Source organism: Sorex araneus, chromosome X (genome assembly GCF_027595985.1).
Source record: "Sorex araneus isolate mSorAra2 chromosome X, mSorAra2.pri, whole genome shotgun sequence".
NCBI classification, from domain to species: Eukaryota; Metazoa; Chordata; class Mammalia; order Eulipotyphla; family Soricidae; genus Sorex; species Sorex araneus.
The window spans coordinates 194,824,656-194,845,338 of NC_073313.1; positions in this window are offsets into that span (position 1 = coordinate 194,824,656).

Consider the following 20,683-nt stretch of genomic DNA (forward strand, 5'->3'; position numbering starts at 1 on the left):
TATGAACCATAAGCTAAAGAGACTGCTTGGCAAGTCTGATCAGGGTAAGCTCTTCTACACCATAAGTTTTGAAAATAAGATTTACTTATAATTTTTTGTTCTCAGAAGCCATAAGCTATTCCATCATTGGGCGACACCGCATATATCATTCCAGAAGATTTCTTTCTTATTGTTCTCATTTTGACCCATTTATCTCTACTATTCAAATGTATATGTTATGTGTGTATATATATATCTAGAATTTCATATATGTATGTGTCTATACTATTCAAGTGCTTAAGTATATATAACTCACTATTGAGTTCCCAGCAGTTAAAGGTTCAGAAGTGCCACTATTGTATACTTTTACACATATGCATACAAACATATAGATCTGGTAAGGTGAGTATAGCCCAACATTTGTTATCAGTAATCTCTCTTGGTGAAATTATAAAAATTCGATATGTCAAAAACAGTAACAATAGGTCTCATTCCCCTGACCCTGAAAGAGTCTCCAGTCGTTGGGAAAGACGAGTAAGGAGAGGCTGCTAAAATCTCAGGGCTGGGAGGAATAGAGATGTTACTGGTGCCTACTCGAGTAAATCGACAAACAATAGGATGACAGTGATGACAATGACAATGATATAAAAATATATCATATATTTAATATATCCTAGATAGAAATTACACTGGTGCTTGGGTAGGGGGTGTGTCTCCTGGTAGAAATCAGGATATATAGAAATAAGCGCCTCCCGTCTACAGAGCATGCACTCAGCCCTTTAAGCCATGCCCCCAGTTTAGAATATTTTTAAGAGATCCTCATAAATGGAAATTTTAATGAGTTTCTCTGTGTAATAGATGTCATCCATATTAATTGGGAGAATAATATTAAAGCTAATAAATATAGTACACTAAAGTTAAGTATTATTGATGTTCTTTTTTTAATAGTTGTTCACTTTCTTTCCCAATTAAAATATTTTGTTAAATATGTCCCTGTGCCAAGTTCTTTTGGAATACTGGTGTATGTATTTATTGAATTTAATTAAAGAAATTTAGGCACATATAAAGGCTAAGACAGAAGAAAATCTCTCTATTATTATACTTAATTAACATTGTGCTTCTGGAACCCATTTTATTGCCACATAATACTCAGAACTATGGAGAAGTGAAAGTATCCTTCTCATCATAGAGAAAATGAGTCACAAAGAACTCAAGCAGTGATTGATAAAATAAATAGACCTCAGAGTCCTCTTGCTCCCATGTTTTTCCACTCACATATAGATGAAAAACTACAGCAAATTTGGTCAGAAATGTAAGCTCTCAGGGAGAATAATTTAAAAATGTAAAAAACCTACATCTGATACTTTACTCAGAAAGCCATGTGTCTAATCCTAAGAATAACAAAATGTTCCTTTATGTTGATATATTCCATTTCATTATAAAATTCATGTACCTTAGACCCATGTGGTCTAAAATTTAACTTTCTGGTAAAGTAGGTAATGTTCTCAAAGAAAGTCATTTGCCTTTGTGAAGAAAACTTCTGGATGATTTCATCTGTGATGCCAGCGTGCTACACTCCGCCAGTGACAGTGTAGAATTGCCAGTGAAGATGTTTGGGAAAGTAATCACAATAGAGTCTCCCAAGTTCTATGTGTGGACAGAAGTGGTTCACTTTTGCTGGGTTACTAATGTGAAGAGAATAGACGATACCAGAATTCTAAAAGAAATCATAGACTCTCCAGGCGCTAAGAGACCTTAAATTTTATTAGTTCAAAGTAACTTGCAAACATCCTTGAAAAAAATTTCAATGTAAGATAAATTTATGATCTTTTCTCCCAAACAATAGTAGAAACTAGAATTATTCTCTCTCCTCTATATTCCAAGTTAAAAACTAGTGTTGAATTTTTTCTTCTAAGCCACACAATTGTCATTTTACAGAGTTCATTTAGATTTACCAATGTTCCAGTTTATCTCTTAATTCCTTTTTTTTAATTTAGAAAGTAGAAAAGTTTATTGGAAAGTATAAGAGAGAAGAAGTAACTCCTTATGTGGGGAGGAACTTAGGATAGGGCTATATCTCATAATTTCTTGCATTTACTCTTTTATTCTAGACTTAATATTATTCTTGCTAAACATTATTATTTAGTAATTTATTAACTTTCTATGACTGGTAGATTCTTTAATAAACCTTTGTATTTTTTCACCTTCACATGACATGGTTTGATATCTGCTACTTTGGGAAGTCCATTTCATTGCATTCTTCTGTTTTATCACTAATGGGCTATCTTTGTCAATCTATGTTGTGTCTCTGAATACATGAAATAATATTATCACCCCTTCTGTGAGGATTCTAAGCCTCCTCCTTCTCCTCTTATTAAGTGATGGATCCATTACAGATTTAAGCTCTGAACTGCTTTGGTTTAGGCTCCTATTTACTTCCCTAACTTTGATTTCTATTTTTACACTCAAGATTTTCATACTTTAGAGCTGGAGTGATAATATAAAGGTAGGCCACTTGCCATTCATGCAGACATCCTGAGTTCAATTCCCAGCATCCCATATAACATCACTAAGTAAGTACCCAGGAGTAATTCCTGAGTGCAGGGCCAGGAGTCAGCCCTGGATCTGAGCATCACTGGGTGTGACCAACAACAAAAAACAAAAAAACAGGAATAAGGGATTTTATATTCTAAATTTGAAATTATGCTACATTATCTAAATTTTGGTTATGTAGAGTTTAATCTTTCTTTTCTCTCTTTAGTCATTTTTAATAATAATTTAGGTACTATGGTTATAGTGTTATTAAAGTTTATGGTACTGATGTACAAAGTTACTACACCCAACTCCCGCAAAGTGCCCAGAATTCTACAACATTGTCCCTCTGAAATATTTTCATGCATTTCTTTTAGAAACTATTTACTATCCGTATAAGTTCACACATAATATATAAAAAATAAGATACACTCCCTTCAAGAACAACTGCAATGTCAGAAAATATTTCTACATAAAGACTACAAAGAAAATTTCAAGAAGTATCAAAGAATCTATACCTTATGTGCATCATGCAATAATCTAGAACTCGATCAGGAAATTATATGATTATGTTTAAAATAATCTGTCAAAGGTCAGGGATGTGGCTCAGTGGTAGAGCACATACCTTGCATGTGTAAGAATCTGAATTTTATTCCCATCACCACAGAAAAATCATAATAATCTATCAACAACAAAAGTACACGCTCCAAAACTCAGCAATTCTTCTAAAATGACTTCTATAGCTTTAAATGAATTTACTAAAAAGAGAGCTGAAGGACATTTGCCTTACACATGACTGATCTGGACTCCATCACCGGCACCCAATATATTTGCCCATACCTTGCCAAGAGTAAGACTTAAGTACTGCAAGTGTAGCCCAAAACAATACAAATATAACAAAAAACATTGTCACTGTCACTGTCATCTCGTTGCTCATCGATTTGCTTGAGGGGCCACCAGTAATGTTTCCATTGTGAGACTCATTGGTACTGTATTTGGCATATTGAGTACGCCACGGGTAGTTTGCCAGGCTCTGTCGTTCGGGCAAGATACTCTCGGTAGCTAGCCAGGCTCTCCTAGAGGGGCAGAGGAATCAAATCCGGGTTGGCCCTACCCACTGCGCTATCGCTCCAGCCCAACCAAAAACTTACTGAAAATAAATGAATTAAATACTCATTAAAAATTAGAGACTAAAGATAAAAACTAAAAGTATAAGGGAGCATGTAATATAGATAAGAAAAATAAATGTTAAAAATGAAGCAATTGATGGAGATGATAAGAAAATCAAAACATTCTCTCTAGACATTAGCTGAACCTACTGTTATTATTTCACAATATTGATAAATATAAATTGTAGGATATCATTGGTTTGTCCTTTCTCCCTTGCCACAAAGAGTTTAGGTTTATCTGGTAATAATCTCTATACATTTTAAGACAACATTGGTATGTCCTGTTCTCCTTGCTACAAGGAGCTTAGGTTTATCGGGTCACACCCATCAAAGTGCTCCCGAGTCATTCCCATTCCTTTGTCTATCTGTAACAATTGCTCTATGCTCTCTTCCCCAACCAGTTAATCAGCTTTTCCCCCTAATTAGACTCTGTTAATTTGTAAGGTCAGATCTTTTTAGGACACTGAACTTGTATTGTAAGTTAATATTGCCTTTCTCCTCTCCTTGTGTCTTCTGAATAGTTTACTTTAAAGCAATGTCCTTTCTGTATGGACAAAGAAACAGTTGTTAATATGCTTTGGTAACATGGGATTTAATTGGCTTCGAATATTATTCACTCCTGGGCATCTCCTTTCTTGACTTAAGCCTCAGCTGCCCTTACTTCCTAGCACCCCCAAAAGCAGGATCCCGACGAGGGACGGGACGGACCCATGGCAAGCAGTGAGTTATGTGCTACCATGGCATCGAGATGGGCCTGGCCAAGGTGCCTAATGCTTAACTATAAGTTAAGAGCTTGGTCATGGACAAATGCTGTCATGATCCAAAAGCAACGACAAGACTAGGACCCTGCTAGGGATAGGGAAGACTAATCTGGCCTGAACACTATAGTCTGAGATCGAGATGACCCCAGGAGAGCAATTCTATATGCCTAATGCATCTCTTGCTGTGTCCATACAAAATGATTAATATTATGAATGCTTATATGTTTGTTGGACAAAGAGAGGAGAAACACACCCATGGAATTCTGCTCTTGGGTGGATGTCCTGCTAAAAGAGAATCTGTCCTAGAAGCAGCATCCCATGAGGGAAAGAACTTTACCCCTGCTGATTGCAACCACACCTATGTGTAAGCCCCGACCCCTTATGCTGGGGGATTTAACTAGGCTGTGAGAGAGGGCTGGGGGTTCCAGTGCCTGATTTGGAGAAGCCAGATCGAAAGCCAGATCCAGAGGAGAAGGAGAGTGAAGTAGCATGGGAAAGGAAGAAGCAGGAGGAGAATCAGAGGAGAATGGAGATGGGAATGGAATAAACTGCAACTGAGACCAACCAGCCCTGGCCCTCGTTCCTTCCTTCGCCTGCCTCATCATCGCCATCAACCTCCCTGGGGTGGGGGAAGCGGCTGGAGACTACCAAACATGGGCGGCTGGAGAGATAGAGCACCACTGCCCTGTGCCCGGTGTGCCCCCTCCTTTTTTGTGTGTTTACACAATCATCATGCTGTATGTCTTATACATCTACAGTGATGTATATCAATTATTTCTCAATAAGACTATGAAAAAGTTCCACCTCTATTCTAAAGACACCCTTGTTTCCCATGATGAAGGATTCTATCTTCCTTAGCTGCCTGTGATATAGAGTACCTGCCAGACCCATGAGCCACATATGAATTTTAAATTCTATGATGGAACATTAAAATGTAACAAGATACAGAAAATTCAATTTTAACAACTATTTAAGCCATTATATTCAAAATAGTCTATCAACCCACTGTCACTGTCACTGTCATTCCATTGCTCATCGATTTGCACGAGCAGGCACCAGTAACATCTCTCATTGTGAAACTTATTGTTACTGTTTTTGGCATATCCAATACGCCACGGGTAGCTTGCCAGGCTCTGCCGTGCGTGCGCGATACTCTTGGTAGCTTGCCAGGCTCTCTGAGAGGGGCGAAGGAATCAAACCCGGGTTGGCCGAGTGCAAGGCGAATGCCCTACCGCTGTGCTATCGCTCCAGCCCCTATCAACCCATAATTAATATTAAGTTTTTCATAGTAAGTCTTGAAATACAACAAATTCAACACAACTCAATTCTACCTTGCCACATTTTCCATTAGTTAAAACTCAAGTGTTATTGTCCCGTAGGCATCAAGTTGTGCTAACCTAACTTGACCAAATGGTATGTGATATATAATTTGAGAATTCTTAGATCTTTGAAGAGATTATTTTATAATTTTCTATTTTCTACTTTGACCTTTGGAACAAGATAAATATTTGCACAAGCTTGTTGTTTCTTCTGCATTCTAGATACTACAAAGCTTTATTTGCCTTCGTGTCGTTTTCTGAAAGACTCTTTTCTGGCCAGATCAGCTGGGAGTCAAAGTTCCGATGGCTACATAACCAGTGGCATATTGAATATTCATATTATTTTCCATATTGAACTCGCACAACATCAAGTTCTCTACAGGAATCTATTTTCTTTAAGAGTTTTTTACTGAAGCAATGAAATAGTCCAGCTCCACCTGAAGAAAAATTGCTTTACTAAGCAGATCATGAAGCTCACAGTTTCAAACATAAGGTCAGGGCAGGATCCATTGTCAGCCATTGGTTTCACTGTGCTTTTTCCCCAGTCTCTATCACTGAGTCATAATGTAAATTACATGCCTCAACTTAGCACTAGCTTTATCTGTGGGATTTGTTCACTTTACAGAAGAACAATGATCTCAGTAATTCTTAAATTTTCCTACATTTTCTATATTTGCTACTTGATATTTCAAGTTAATTATCAACAATGTTGTTCATACCTATGAAAATCTCACAGGGCAATTATCTTTTAGGTCTTAGAGTTGATATCACAAAGGTACATACTTATCAATTTTTGTCATTCTCAGACATTCCTTGAGATCAAGAAAGAGAACAGTCTAGTGAACACTGACTATATACTTCACTGTATCACTGTGTCACTGTCATCCCGTTGTTCTTCGATTTACTCGAGCGGGCTCCAATAACGTTTCCATTCATCCCAGCCCTGAGATTTTAGCAGCCTCTCCTTACTTATCTTTCCCAATGTCTGGAGGCTCTTTCAGGATCAGGGGAATAATGCCTGCTATTGTTATTATTTTTGGCATATCAAGTATGCCATAGGGATCTTGCCAGGCTCTGCCATGCAGTCGGGATACTCTGTAGCTTGCAGGGCTCTCTGAGAGGCATTAAGTAGTGGAGTAAGCTGCCAGGGCTGGTACCCTTGGTGGGGGGGATCTCACCCGCCCTCCTCAAGGGAGCCTCGAGTGGAAACAGCCTCTGGCGTGGAGCCTGGTGGCATGGTTATGGGAACTTCAATTTATGCTCTTTTCTGGGAGAAGCAGCCGTGAGTTCTTTTAAATCTCTAATTTTGGAAAAATAATATATCTGCATTTTCAATGACTGTTTTTAGCGGGAGGGAGGCTGCACCCAGTGATGTTCAGGGATTACTTTTGGCTCTGTGTTTAAAAAATTACTTCTGGCAGTGCTTAGAGGAACTTATGGGGTGCTAGGGAGTGAACCCAGGGTGACCACATGCAAGGCAAGTGCCTTCCCTGCTATACTCTCTGTTTGGCCCTTTACAGAGACTTTTAACTTATGATCTTCTAATAAGTTATGCCATTCACATTTAATATGATTACTAGTACTCAACCTATTATTACTATTCTCTATAAATGATGCTTACTCATTAAATACTTTTTCCTGATTCTATTAGATTAAAAGCATATTCTTTCAAGTTTTCCACTAAAAAATTCAGTTACTTTCTTCATCTTTCCCTATTAGTTCACCTTAAATTTAATTTTATTTTTGTTTGGGGGCCACCCCCAGTGGTGCTTAGGGCCTACTCCTGATTCTGTGCTCATGGATCACTCCTAGAGTTCAGGAGTCCATATGCAGTGTCAAAGAAATGAACTAGGGTGTACTGTGTGCAAAGCAAGCAGAACTTGCCTGCTGTACTCTCTCTCCAGCCACCCCCAAACCATAAAGTTTAATCCTCATACTTTACCCTGAAGCTTTCCAGCAAAGTCTAGAGTTATTAGTATCTACATTCTCTCCTTGAAAGAGCCAAAATCATAGCATATAAACAGTTCATGCAACAATATCCCTCTTTCATTTTTCTGAGAATATTCTACCTTTCTCTCTGAGAGGGGCAGAGGAATCGAACTCTGGTCCGCCGCGTGAAAGGCGAACGCCCAAATGCTGTGCTATCGCTCCAGCCCTGAGTTCAATTCCTCCGCCCCTCTCGGAGAGCCCGGCAAGCTACCGAGAGTATTGAGCCCACGCAGCAGAGCCTGGCAAGCTACCCGTGCGTATTGGATATGCCAAAAATAGGTCTCAATGAGAGATGTTACTGGTGCCTGCTCAACAAATCGATGAGCAACGGGATGACAGTGACAGTGACAATTCTACTTCTCTAAGTTCCATCTGTTTGTCGGGTTAATTTGATTTCCTGAGATATGTTTTGTTGCTTGTTTTGAGTCTGGTGTCTTTTTGGGTCCTGGCTTTCTATAATGATGTAATTATTTTTAGTTGAACACCTATTAATTAGATGTTTTAACTGACTATACATGGGCAGATATACTCCAGCTGCCTGGGTTTGAATCCAGGCTTTATTGCTAACCAACTATATTTGAAACTCAGCTTCCTTAGTTTCAAACTGGAAAATATCCATTAAAGTCTCAAAGAGGATTACACAAAAGTAATATAAAGTTTCTAATACATTGTATTCATAAGTATTTCATAAACATTGGCTAGGTCATCTGTAGACTTCACGCAAATCTAGGAGTGTGGAAAAAAGTGTTTTTAAGCAGCACTTCTAAAATCCTATGATAATCTTTTTCCTTCACTGCACCGCTCTCCCCCACCCCAAATTCTAGTTGACCTACTTCTCTAAAACTTTCCTCAGAAAAATTTTCCTAAATGCAATGACATCCATTCCTTTGAAGGTATTTATTATGCAACTCTGCTAACATTTCGGTTTGGAAATTCCTCCGTTTAGATCCTGTTATCAAAAATCAAACCAGATTAAAGCACTTCTGAACACCATTGGCATCAGCTGGTGAAGTGACCTAGTTCTGATATGTCACCTTCTTTAATCTTGTCATTCAGGAAGGGATTGTAAAGCCAAAGATTTTTCTTCCCTTTTGTTTTCCTGACAACATGATTTTTTAAAGAACACTTTTTTCAGGATAAGAGAAATACAAGTCTGTGCTGAGTAAATCAAATAATAGGTTTATGTAAGCAAAGGGTCACCGTGGGAGTTTCATCCCCAGCCATTCCCCCCGACTCCCCTTACTGTGAGTATGAAGTTCAGCACCAGACAGTCATATTGTCACTGTCACTGTCACTGTCACCTTGTTGCTCATCAATTTTATCAAGTGGGCACCAGTAACATCCCCATTGTGAGACTCATTGTTACTGTTTTTGGCATATAGAATACGTCAGGGGTAGCTTGCCAGGCTCTGCTATGCAGGCAGGATACTCTTGGTAGCTTGCTGGGCTCTCAGATAGGGGCGGAGGAATTGAACCTGGGTCAGCTGCATGCAAGGCAAACGCCCCACCCGCTGTGCTATCGCTCCAGCCCAGACATTCACACTATAGAAAGAAATATATTACATCTCAGACATTTAAGACTTTGTACCTCTTCTCTTTGTAATCTGTCTTTGTTAATGCTTTAAATTTTATGCTAATACTATCCATCTACTAAAGTTTTAGTATTCTGGAGCTAAAAAAATTGTTCTTTCAAACACATAACAGTTAACTGAGAATGTAGTATGAAGATAAAAAGTTTTTGCTGTCTTTCAGAAATATTTGCCTTAATATGAGACAAATTTTTAAATATCAATGGTTAACATAGTGATTAGTATATTACAGGTCCTGTTCTATATTGCTTCATATAAATAATGTGATTCATCTTCACAATGACCTTATGAGAGAGATACTATTATTCTTACTTCATAGATGGGAAAAGTGAGACATAAAGGGACTACAATTTTGCTTAATTCTCATACTTGCCACGTGTTGACATCATGATTTGATAATAGATCTTATTCAGAGTCTAAGCTTTTAACCACAATGTATGTTCTGGCTCTCAGAAAAACATAAGTAGATATAATGAAATGAAAAAAGAAAAATGTGCAGTTAATAACAAATTTGTCACATTTTGGCAAAATCCTGGAACCAAAAATATCAAAATAATCTAATCTTAATTTAAACATGTAACGTCTCCATTCATCCCTGTCACATGCTAGGGCAGCCCAATGGCGTCTGCTTGCTTCAGGAACACAAAGAGCCTAAGATTTTAGCAGTCACTCCTTACTCGCCCTTCCCAATGCTGCTACATTGGGAGCTCTTTCAGGGTCAGGGGAATGAGGCCCGTTATTGTTACTGCTTTTGGCATATTGAATATGTCATGGGTAGCTTGCCAGGCTCTACCATACAGGCGGGATACTCTCAGTAGCTTGCCAGGCTCCCCGAGAGGAAAACCTGTGTCACTCTCTTCTGGGAGCTTTGTTTTATAGTCTCATCTCTGGATCTTGGCCGTTGATGAGATTACATGGCTCTGAAGGGCAGTTTGTGGGTATGACTGCCAAGCTACTGGAAAAATGGGGATCTTGGTGGAGGAGGCCCAGTCCTGATCTGAGCAGGCTTGGAAATCTCAGTATTATGGGTCCCACATACCTGGCTTCCTTTGTCAGTTTCTTCAAACATGAGACTTGTCTGAGTGTGTGGAGAGTGGCCTTGAGCATGGCTATGGCTGCATTCTGGAGGTTTTTGGCTGCTGGAGCTCTGCTTGGGTGGGGAGGGAAACTCAACCCAGCCCCCTCTGAGGGGGCCCTTATGAAGATAGACTGGCATGGGGTAGGAGATTTATATTATGTCATATAAACCACCAGGGACAAAGGCAAGCATATCGAATAATTATGAAAATTAACAAAAAGGTCACTGTTGCTTCTGCCATGGTTACCATAGTACTTTGGTGTTCCTATTCATGAATTTAGAAGTTGCAGTCTTTCTTCCTTTTTTCACATTCCCAAAATGTAAAAAGGTAATGAAGAGATCTTGTGTTCTAAATGATGTTTACTGTTTTTAAAAAATTAAACAGGAAATCATTATCCAATCCCATCCATAAATATGTGCTATAAAACAATTTATCTACCAAGAGTTCATGGGCAGCTGGTTCGGGAAAAAAAAAAACATATTAATTATCATTCAAGTGGAAATGCCCCCATAGACAACCATTTAATTAACAAAGAGGCCAATATTGGAAATGGGTTATTTGAAGCAAGACAGAGAGAGGGGTTTGAGATAAACCCTTAGGTAATTTACAGCTCTTATCACTGGTTTAAAATATCATATATTACATGAAATACATCTCTATCTTATAAACGTCTTAAAAAATAAAAAGTACTTTGGGGAAAAGACCTCATACCTTTCCTTTGCCTGTATTATGAGCCTGTGTCTTTGAGAACAAAGCTAGTTTGGATTCCCTGGTAATATGTATTCCTTCAGAGGCTAAAAGATCCCACTCCCTTGAATTCAAACTCTGAAAAGATGAGAGCTAAAATCACTTCATGAAGCAGAGTTGCTCTGTCTCTGAAAACCCTTGAAATCTGTAGCTCTGCCAAGATTATAAACAGAAGTGATATACCAGCGGTGAATTGATCATTCTGTTAAATGTGTTCATCCCATTTGGGATGGTTTTATGAAGCATGGAGGCAGCTGGGGCACCAGTGGCTGCTGCTGCCACTGCTACTCCTGCTGCAAAATGCCTTTTCATTTTCTATTTCTTTAGTGAGAAAAGCCAGAAGAGATTTTCCTAAAAAAAAAAAAAAAAGCAATCAAACAAACAAACAAAAATTCATAGAACTACAGCCCCAAAGCTGTCTTCTGGAGAAGCCTGAGAGACAATCTGAGTCTGAGATAGAATCACAACCATTGACTTCTTGAAAATAAGCCAAAATCAGAATTCTATCTCCCTGTTTGGTATTTGTGGGCTATGGTGGACGGTTCAGGCATAGTCATATTTTGCACTCTGATTCTTGAAAATATCACTCTTAGTTTAGCAGAGGCGGAGAGGAATTAGGTTTTCTTTTCTGACCTTCGTATTTTACAACAACCATCTGTACAAATAAGACAAGTTTTTCTTCAGTGCTTGTTTCTTCTTTATTTTTTCCTCTCAGCCTTCATTTAGTATCTCTTTTCTTTAAAACCACAAAGATTCTTAGATTAAAATTTTAATAAATCATAAATTCAATTTAAAATTTATTGAGCACCTGCTGAGTGTCTGGTACTATACTAGATATTTGGGAAAGAGAATGCACTATTAGAAATATCTTCATAGTAACCTTATCAGCAATAGTACTGTCAGTCACAATGCCAAAATTCACTTTAGAAAAAAAAAATCTCTCATAAGAGCAGACTGATTGGGGAGAGGCAAAGGAAGGGAGGCATTGATGGAGGAAAGTAGACACGTGATTGATATTGAAACATTGTATGCCTGAAACCCAATCATGAATGACTGTAATTTATAGTGACTAAATAAAATAAAGTTTTCAGAATCTATATCTTTATAATAAGAAGCTAAGGCAGGAAGAAGAAAGGTGAAAAGAAACTGCATGACCCAATTCCTGCCTCCTCCTTTTTTTTTTTTTGAGTTCTTTTCCGCTCATTTTCTCCATCATTCTTACAGTCACCTCTGGACGTGATCTCATTATGAGCAAAAAGCTTTTCCCCATAGCCTAACTAAAGTACTTTTCAACCAAGATATTCAAGATCCCAACAATTAATATGGAAAATAAAAGCTTTGAGAATACAATGATCAAAACAATCCAGACTATAAAGAAATCTGCTTTTTCCCTTCATATATTTTTTTCTGCAGAAAAACCTGTATTTCACATAGAAGCTTTCACAAAGCCCTACAGATAAAACAGAGAACTCTGGAACTCTTCTTATACATACATAGAGGACACAGAGGAGTGACATTCCTCCAGGCACTGACTATTGACATGCACGCCCCAGAGGCTTTGCTATAGAACCCTGAGAGAATTCCCTAAGCAACAATTGAAAACCATCTTAAGTAAAGATCTCCTCACAGATAACACCTTCCCCCACCACCACCACTACCACACACACACACACACACACACACACACACACACATTCATTTTTGACATCCCCACTCCTCCTGGCATTTCACTGTCCAGACAGCATTTCCTGCACCATTAATGCTAGCCTAATCCAAATGTTCCTTCTCAAGTGATAAACACTGGACTTGACCTTACTTGACAGCTATCCTTCATGTAAGTGTGACCTACCCCAAATAGAAGCCAATAGAATAACAACACCATATCAATCACTTGTATCACTTGTCATCCAGTTGATCCTCAATTTGCTCGAGCAGGCTCCAGTAACATCTCTATTTGTCCCTGTCTCGTGCTAGTGTAACCCAATAATATCTGCTCGCTCCAGTAACAAGAAGAGCCTCAAATCGTTCATTCAGGGTTTTAACAAAGTCTGACCATCTCATTGGTGGGTGGCCATGTGGTCTTTTGATGTCTCGTGGAATCCAGTCGGTAACAGCTCTAGTCCAGCAGTCATCTCTGAATAGCATTACGTGTCTGGCTAATCTGGTTTTCGATGCCTTGGCAAACGAGACAGCGTCCCTGATTCTCGACCGTTGACGGAGGTCAGAACTCTGGATTCCTTCTCTCATTTGAGTGAAATGTGATACTCCTAGCACAGCTCTTTCAATTCCTCTTTGGGATACACCAAATATGGTTTTCATAACCATATCAATATAAAAAATGTCAGTGGTCACATACTAATAAAGTGGTAGAAAGTCATTTTCTCAACTGAAGTGGTTCCCATCTCCTCTAAGGACCTTTTTTTTTTTTTGGTTTTTGGGTCACACCCAGCGATGCACAGGGGTTACTCCTGTCTCTTCACTCAGGAATTACTCCTGGCAGTGCTCAGGGGACCATATGGGATGCTGGGATTAGAACCCGGGTTGGCCACCTGCAAGGCAAACACCCTACCCGCTGTGCTATGGCTCCAGCCCCTCCTCTAAGGACCTTTCTTTCTGAGGACCTTTGGAATGTTTTAGAGAAGACACCCCATTACCCAAATCATCCATCTTGAAACAGAAAATGAGGCAAGGAAGTATAAAAGAGGCTTCTATGTCGAAGTTAATAAACAACCAACTGAGAGGATGTAGGTGGAGTTTCTCAAATAACTGTCAGCAACCTAGAGCTACTTTGTGATGTGATCTCTGTGTGATGTGATGTTTGCCCAAGGCATTTAGGGAAAACTACAGAAAATCTAGTAGTTTACATTCCAGTACACTGCCATAATGATTTTGAAACACTAACATATTTCCCTTTCTACGTGTACCTCTCTTCACCTCCCATTCTAGCTACTATAATTACTTGAGAAAGAGAATATGTTGTAATAAATAGAGAAGGAAACTTTATCTGCCTTTTAATTTTCAGAAACCACGGTGAAGTATTTGAGAAAATGGGATGGTTCCTAGTTAATCTCATCTACACCTCAATCTCCCATTCTTCCATCTGCTCAAAACTAGGGGGGAAATACCCAGTTTCGCAATAGAAGTAAGAGAATAGACAGGCAGAAAGTGATGTAAGAGAAAGATCCTAGAAAAGGGCATACATGGGCCAAATGATACCTTAAGGAAAAGTGTGGAACAAAGTTTGACAGTATTAGTTAAAAGAGAAAATTGTCTTGATTGTGTTCCTCTGATATCTGTTGGACTGATCAAGGATTAAATTAGTATCAGATAGATTAGTAGGAGAAAATAACAAAATTAACCTATTTATGAAGAAGTATAGATATATGTATTCCATAACCATCCAGGAAAAGTGAGTCTAAGGATTAGGATAGGAAAAGGGGGTTCCAAGGTGAGAGAAGGGAGAACTCACATGATATACTGACAGCCAGAAACTGCAGTTAGATGTTTGTCTTGCCATATAGACACTCAAGAACTTGGTGTAATCTATGAACCAAAATAAGAGGCAACAGCTGGTTAAATTTTGAAGACTTGGGTTAAAAAGCTTGATTTATGAGTTGTACGACCTTAACCTACATTTTATAATGTCTTTGGTATACTTATATTGGGGGGGGGGGGGAAAGACATATACAGTACTACCTTGAGTTCTAGTGAGGAGTGAATGAAATGCTGCTAAAGCACTTGTGGGGTGGGGGGGTAGTCCTGGTTCAGGCATATAAATATTATGGGAAAAACAATTAATGTAATGCCGTGCACATAAGTCCCCTGAAACGTACGTTTCCTGGCTAGAAATTATCACCAAATTTTGACAGTTTCAAAAGCAGATCTCTGTACACACTCCCATCCCCCGCTGTCTCTATGCCCATGTTTTAACCATGGCCAGACCAAAAAAAAATCCTCTCTGGGTTATACTGCCTGGGGCTGGAGCCTGTGTCCTTCTAAATCCACTGTTTCAGACCTCACTAATGAAATTCCAAGAATGTCAGACTGTAGGCTTCTGTTGTTGAGGAGAGGAAATCAGGAGAGGCTACCTCCCAGAAATGTGGTCCCAATAGGCATTCAAAACTTCCAGCGTTCTTAGCTCCTGCTTATCTTGGGTTGAGGCTTTGTTAGGCTTTGTGGGGGCGTAGGGGAGCTAGTTAGACTTTGTGAGGGTGTGGGGGGAGCTCAGGAGTCTTGTGAAAGCCGACTTCTCAGTAAACTGTATGGGGAACTTCCTGGTTACTAGTGCTATGAGAATAACCTTTAAACTATTTCCATTTCTGATCCTTGCTGGAAACAGGAAACGCAGAGGGCACAGCCTAAAACAAAAACAAAGGGACCAAAAGATAAACCAAATTGTCCCAGGGTTCAGAAGAGGTTTATACTAAGTGTTAGGAGGTTCAGATTTAGCGAATCCTCCCCCAGTTTCTGTCATTCCTGAAATTCTTTGAGGGAAGTAGGGGGTGGAGGTGGTGGGAGGGAAAGGTTGGGCTAAATTGCACAGCACTGCCATCTGCAGGCAATGGGAACATTTTTCAGGGTCAGTCAGATAAATCATCTTCCTAAACACTTCATTTAAATATAATCAGATGGTTAAAAACTTGACAGCAGACAGACTGGAACAGATTTTTCTACGGTTTCCAATGTTGAAAAGTCAGTAGACACAGCTTTTTTGTGGTGTATGCACATTTAAAAAAAATATTTGCTGATTGAAAAGCCATTTACAATAAATAGGAAAGTTTAAATAGCTCCTACTGCATTGCCAAATGATGGGAGTAACACAGACACAAACATATTGTTCTGAAAAAAAAATTCTTTAAAAAGAAAAGTATGAATCAAATGATTTAGAAGTGCTGTTTGAACAGATGGTGTGATTAACAACTAGCATGTTAGCCATCTCAGGAGCTTACAGAGAAGTAAACAAATGCAAGGGGGAAAAAAATCACTTGATTCCCCCAAAGAGTGTTTAGTTCACTTCATTAGGAGAAATTTGGAGTCTGCACTTTGAAAGTTGGATATCCCTAGGGATTATTGGGAATAAGGACTGAGAGGACTCTTTTTGGAGAAAAGCCACATCAAGACAAGTGCTACAGCTCCACTAGGCAGAGCCTAAAAGGAGAGGAGAAACAACGGTGCAGTGCCTCTCACAGTTGGGCCCAGGCCTGAGAGGGGCAGTTTCTCCTCCTATCTCCAGCACAAACTGTCGCTGGCATGGTGGCCAGTCTTGCTCTTTCTCAACCTTCTTTTCTTTGTTTGGAAAATAAGAGTGGGAACCAGATGAGCTGTACAGCTGTGCTTCCACAACTTTAATGTGCACCTGAGGGTATCATTAAGATGCAGATTCCAACTTAGAAGCCTGAAGTAGGGCCTGAGAGTCTGACATTACAGATTCCCAAGTAATGCTAATGCTGCAGATCTGCAGACCCTGTGAACACTGTCAGAGTCTAAAAACCCCTTTCAAGGCTGATCATCTCTTGATAGGCTGGGTGTGGCCCAGAGCAAAGTAAAGATCAAGAGTCTCTCATTCCGGTGAATGACTCATAAACGTATACAGACACATGTGTGTAATGAAATTATCCCATGTTAAATAGTTTCAAAGACAAATCAAGTATTTGTACATTATATTAAAAATAGATTGAATTGACTTTGTGAGCAGGTAAAGGGAGGGGAGAGTTGGATGTGAAAGCCATACAAATGGGAATGAGCTTTTTTCAAAGGGGGCGGGGTCAATTTGGAAGATTGTGCAACCATGCCCTATGCTCACACAGCACTCAAAACTGATGCTACGACATCATCAGAATTAAAAACTTGTGTTCTAGGGCCAGAGCACTACTAGTACAACGGGTAAGGCACTTTACCTGCATATGGTCAACCCAGGTTCAATCACTGGCATCCCTTTTGGTCTCCAAGCACCTCTAGAAGTGACTATTTTAAAACAATTACATGAGCAAGGAGCCAGGAGGAAGCCCTGAGCACCAATCAGTTGTGGTCCCCAAGCAAAAACATAGATAAATAAAAACTTGCGCTTTATAAAAGACACCTTTGGGACCCAGTGGTAATGCACCTGCCCTGCAGTTGTGAGGTCAGACGTTTTATTCCAGATACTGCCCTACATATGCCAACCACAATCCTGGCAGCACGGCCATCTGAGATCTCGGGTACCACAACAAAATCTGCAACCACCCCTGAGCATGAGCACTGCAACTAAAGGATTCAAGCAGCACAAACAAGTATATTTGACCTCCACCATCACAGCAGCAACTAAAAGGAAAGAGAAGAAATTTTCCTTTATTTAAAATTTTTTTAATTTATTTAAAATTTTCTTTTATGGGGCTGGAGCGATAGCACAGCGGGTAGGGCGTTTGCCTTGCACGCGGCTGACCTGGGTTCGATCTTCGGCATCCCATATGGTCCCTCAAGCACTGCCAGGAGAAATTCCTGAGCGCAAAGCCAGGAGTAACCCCTGAGCATCGCTGGGTGTGACCCAAAAAGCAAAAACAAAAAACAAACAAAAAAAAAAAACCATAAAATTTTCTTTTATTTAAAAGACTACTGAGGGAATGAAGAAACAAACTACGGACTGGGAGAAAATATTTTCAAGTCACACGTCTGAATAGATAAAGATTTCTCAAAACACAATAGAAAACTTTTAATCCAGATTCTAGAAGGGCAAAAAATCTCTAATACATATTCATCCCTAGAGGAGTTATAGATGGTAAATCAGCAAATGAAAAACTGTTCACTATCATTAGTCACTAGGAAAATACAAAGAAAAACCATGATAAGAAACTATGATGTATTTATTACAATATCTAAACTTGAAAATATTACTCATAAAAGTGCTGACAGGCATATGAAGAAATTGGATTAATCATACATTATTGGTACAAATATAAAAATGATAAAAACCATTCTAGAAAACCATTTTGGGCAAATTCGTATAAAGTTAAACAAGTTTACCATGTGATTTAACAATCCCACTTCTATACATTTCCTTTAGTGAAAATTACGACTCCATTCACAATCACCCAAAATTAGAATCAATACAAAAATGTTTCAATAAGTGAAGAGATGGACTGTGGTACATCCATACTATTTCTTAAAAAAATTTAAATTTCTTAAAATTTTAAAGAACAACTTTTGATACACACATAAATTTGAATGAATCTCAAATGTGTTATGCTCAAAGAAAGAAGTCAGTCTCAAAAAATGTCATACTCAGTGATTAAATTTGTGTGAACATATTAAAATGACAAAACTTAGATAACAAAAATGGATCAGTGAAGGCCATGGATTGGAGGTGTGAACACCATGAAGTTGGGGAGGTATACTTATCACATCCTGATTAAAGGGGTGCTTTTCCAAATCACCCTGTGTTAAGCGCCATAGAATTGTATGCTTCAGAAAAGTTCGTTTTACTCCAATGCTAAAGTGGGTAGGGTGTTTGCTTTGCATGAGATCGACCTAGATTCGATTCCTCCATCCCTCTTGGAGATTCCAGCAAGCTACCGAGAGTATCCGCCCATACGGCAGAGCCTGGCAAGCTACTCGTGGCATACTCAATATACCAAAAACAGTAACAAGTTTCACAGTGGAGACATCTGGTACCCAGTGCCCACCTGAGCAAATCGATGAGCAACAGGATGACAGTGACAGTGATAAAGTTGTCACTCTTCTTGCTCTTCAGTTAAAATTTTACTTCTGTATTTGTGTCCCAATAGTTTATTATTTTCATAGTGCCTTTTTAAAATTGATAGTGCCTTTATTAAATTGATAATAGTCTTTTTAGTCTTCTTTTTTAGTCTTTTTTAGTCACCTTTTTAGTCTTCTTCTTTTTCTTCTTCCTCTTCTCTCTCTCTCTCACTTTCTCTTTCTCTCTTTCTATCTCCCTCTCTGTTTACAAACTGTCAAACAAATATTTTCCAACAAGTTACAACAGAATCCTCAAGTCAGTTACTGAGTCCAGAGGACGACACCTACTCATTACTGACAAGGCCTTGCCCTCCAAGAAACTTAATATTTTAATAAAAATAAACTAAGTTGATTCTCCCATTGCTTACATTACATTAAGCTCCCACAGGAATTTCACAGGGAAATTAAGCTCCCAAAGGAAATTTCACAGGGAAAAAATATCACATTCTAACACTTAAAGAAAAAGAGAGAGAGAGAGAGAGAGAGAGAGAGAGAGAGAGACAGACAGACAGACAGACAGACAGACAAAGGAAACGAAGAATAACAGAAATATAGGGAGCTAGTCAATCTCATAGCAATTAAAGAACTACAAATTAGAGTTTCTTAGCCTATTAGTCTTGTAAAGGTTAAATTGCATGAGGCTGAGGCTGGAGCGATAGCACAGCGAGTAGGGTGTTAGTCTTGCACGAGGCCGACCTGAGTTCGATTCCCAGCATCCCATATGGTCCCCTGAGCACCACCAGGAGTGATTCTTGAGTGCAGAGCCAGGAGTAACCCCTGAGCATCGCCGGTGTAACCCAAAAAGAAAAAAAATTGAATGATGCTATATACAGCTTTGAGGATGGTCTAATAAAAGGCCATGGAGGTCAACTAATTTGCCTTTCAGGAGGTCAGTGTAACATTATTTATCAGAAGCTTTCTAAAAAGGTGCATCCTCTCTGTAATGGTAAGGCAACTTGTGTGAATTTTAAAATAACCTTAAAAAATCAATAATGTTGGGGCTGGCATTCTTTAAACAGTAAAATAATACATGCTGTGGCTAAAACCCTTCCAGTGTATGGATGAAGATATACTATCATTTCCTATGTGCAAGCTGCTACATAGAGCATGCCATTACAATCTATATAATATGATTCAAAATTTAATTGAGGTTATGCACATAAAGAATATTGGAGGGGTTGGAGAGATATCACAGTGGGTAGGGCGTTTGCCTTGCACGAGGCCCGACCCGGGTTCGATTCCCAGCATCCCATATGGTCCCCCGAGCACCACCAGGAGTGATTCCCTGAGTGCATGAGCCAGGAGTAACCCCTGTGCATCGCCGGGTGTGACCAAAAAAAAAAAGAATATTGGAAAAAACAAAATTTAAAAAATAAATTACATAATGTACATAAGTTAACATAATGTATATCTTAAAAGGTATAAAATTTAACTGTATTATGTTCACACTACATAAACAGTAAAATTAATGATATACACTTATAACCATTAATTTTTTATTTTAAATATATTTTAAGTAAAAATTGTAAACTATGAAGTACTATTCTCATTTCTATGCAAAATTTGATCCCCCACCCCCACCCTCTGAAAATGTCTTGCAGAGACTGGAAAGACAGTATGGAACTCAGCTGACCATGGTTCAATGACCATGATATATGGGTTCCTGAGTCGTGCCAAGAGTGATCCCTGAAACAATGAGGACTTCTGGAATGACCCAAAAGATAAGGGCAAGGAAAAGGGGAGAAAGAAAAGAGAGAGCGGAGAAAGAGAAAGAAAGGAAGAAAGGAA